Genomic DNA, 2,307 nt, shown 5'->3' on the forward strand with positions numbered 1-2,307 from the left:
AAGAGGTGCAGGTTCGAAAGAAATATAGTTAGTAATGGTTGTAGAAGTAAGGAGAAAATGAAAGAACTTACTCGGAAAATGAATCTAGCAAAGAAGTCTTGTAAGGATCAATCAATCACTACTGATCTGCATTCAGGGCAGTCGCCCAGGTGGCAGATTCCCTATCTACTGTTTTCCTAGCCTTTTCTTAAATGATTGTAAAGAACTTGGAAATTTATTGAACATCTCCCACGGTAAGTTATTCCAATCCCTAACTCTCATTCCTATAAACGAATATTAAAGGAAGTGAGCCCACGGCTCGTGGTGTTCCGAAGCGGTCGTCCATCTAGGTACTGACCACGCCCAATATTGCTTAACTGCGGTGATTGGACGAAAACCGGTGCATTCAACATGGTATGGGCGCTGGATAACATGATACCAAGCATAATTGGCGGTCATACAAATTTTAGTGAAAATGGAAGAGTATGTATAGGTACTTTAAGGCAGAAACAGGTTCCAAGGAGGATATTCCAGGAATCATTAATGAACAAGGGAAGTGTGTATGCGAGGATGTTCAAGAGTCAGAAGTATTCAGTCAGCAGTATGTAAAGATTGTTGGTTACAAGGACAATGTCCAGATAGAGGAGGTGACTAATGCTAAAGAAGTATTAAAATTTACCTACGATAACAATGACATTTGTACTAAGCTACAAAAATCGAAAGCTAGAAAAGCAGCTGGAATTGATAAGGTTTCGAGGTACATGCTAAAGACAATGGGTTGGGATATAGTGCCATATCTGAAATACTTATTTGATTATTGTTTGCATGAAGGAGCTATACCAAATGAATGGAGAGTTGCTATAGTAGCCCCTGTGTATAAAGGAAAGGGTGATAGACATAAAGCTGAAAATTACAGGCCAGTCAGTTTGACATCCGTTGTATGTAAGCTTTGATAAAACACTCTTTCTGATTATATTAGACATGTTTGTGAAATTAATAACTGGTTTGATAGAAGGCAGTTTGTGTTTAGGAAAGGTTATACCAATGAAGCTCAACTTGTAGGATTCCAGCAAGATATAGCAGATATCCTGGATTCAGGATGTAAAATAGACTTTATCGCGATTGACCTATCTAAGGCATTTGATAGAGTAGATCATGGGAGACTACTGGCAAAAATGAGTGCAATTGGACTAGACAAAAGAGTGTCTGAATGGGTGGCTAAGTATCTAGAAAATAGAACTCAGAGAATTAGAGTAGGCGAAGCTTTATCTGCCCCTGTAATAATTAAGAGGGGAATTCCTCAAGGCAGTATTATTGGACCTTTATGTTTTCTTATATATATCTATGATATGTGTAAAGAAGTACAATCAGAGAAAAAAAGCTTTTTTTTTTGCTAGTTGCTTTACGTCGCACCGACACAGATAGGTCTTATGGCGACGATGGGACAAAGAAGGGCTAGGAGTGGGAAGGAAGCGGCCGTGGCCCTAATTAAGGTACAGCCCCAGCATTTGCCTGGTGTGAAAATGGGAAACCACGGAAGACCATTTCCAGGGCGGCCGATAGTGGGGTTCGAACCTACTATCTCCCGAATACTGGATACAGGCCGCAATTAAGCGACTGCAGCTATCGAGCTCGGTCTTTAAAAGTAGGAAGATCGCAATATGAAGATAAAGTTGGAATTCAAGATGACAAATTTGGACAAATATTCGTTTATACGAAGGGGAGTTGGGATTGCAATAACTTACCAGGGGAGATTTTCAAAAAAATTACCGATTTCTTTGCAATCATTTAACAAAAGTCTCGGAAATCAACAGATAGGGATCTGCCACCTAGGCGACTGCCTTAAATGCAGATCAGTATTGATTGATTGATTGATTGATTGATTGATTGATTGATTGATTGATTGATTGATTGATTGATTGATTGATTGATTGATTGATTGATTGATTGATTGATTGATTGATTGATTGATTGATTGATTGATTGATTGATTGATTGATTGACAATACCAACTTAGGCTCTTCTCAGTTTCATCGTCAAGGCATCGGCAACAACTGCATAACTGCGACGTGGCTTGGACGAGACGCTGTCACATTTTGGGCTCGGTTAAGGTAAATTAATACAATTCCTTTCTTTATCTTCCACTTTCATTTTACTAGCACAACTTACTTCTATTTCTGTTGACCTACTCTTTTGTACTTGTAGCATTTAAAATAGTTTCATCATGGTGATGTAAAATCGCTCACTCTTAAGCGTGGTTTAATTATAGCGCGCCTAAACTCCTTTCGAAATTTTGTAGAGACCATTTCGCAGCGTTTTTATTAAAAT

At 38.7% G+C, this 2,307-nt stretch overlaps 1 pseudogene; it reads right to left on the reverse strand.

Moving 5' to 3' along the window:
* Window positions 1-288: 288 nt before the first annotated feature.
* Window positions 289-407, reverse strand: LOC137498670 (5S ribosomal RNA; annotated as a pseudogene).
* Window positions 408-2,307: the final 1,900 nt, after the last annotated feature.

The sequence above is a fragment of the Anabrus simplex genome, chromosome 2 (genome assembly GCF_040414725.1).
Source record: "Anabrus simplex isolate iqAnaSimp1 chromosome 2, ASM4041472v1, whole genome shotgun sequence".
Classification (NCBI taxonomy): domain Eukaryota; kingdom Metazoa; phylum Arthropoda; class Insecta; order Orthoptera; family Tettigoniidae; genus Anabrus; species Anabrus simplex.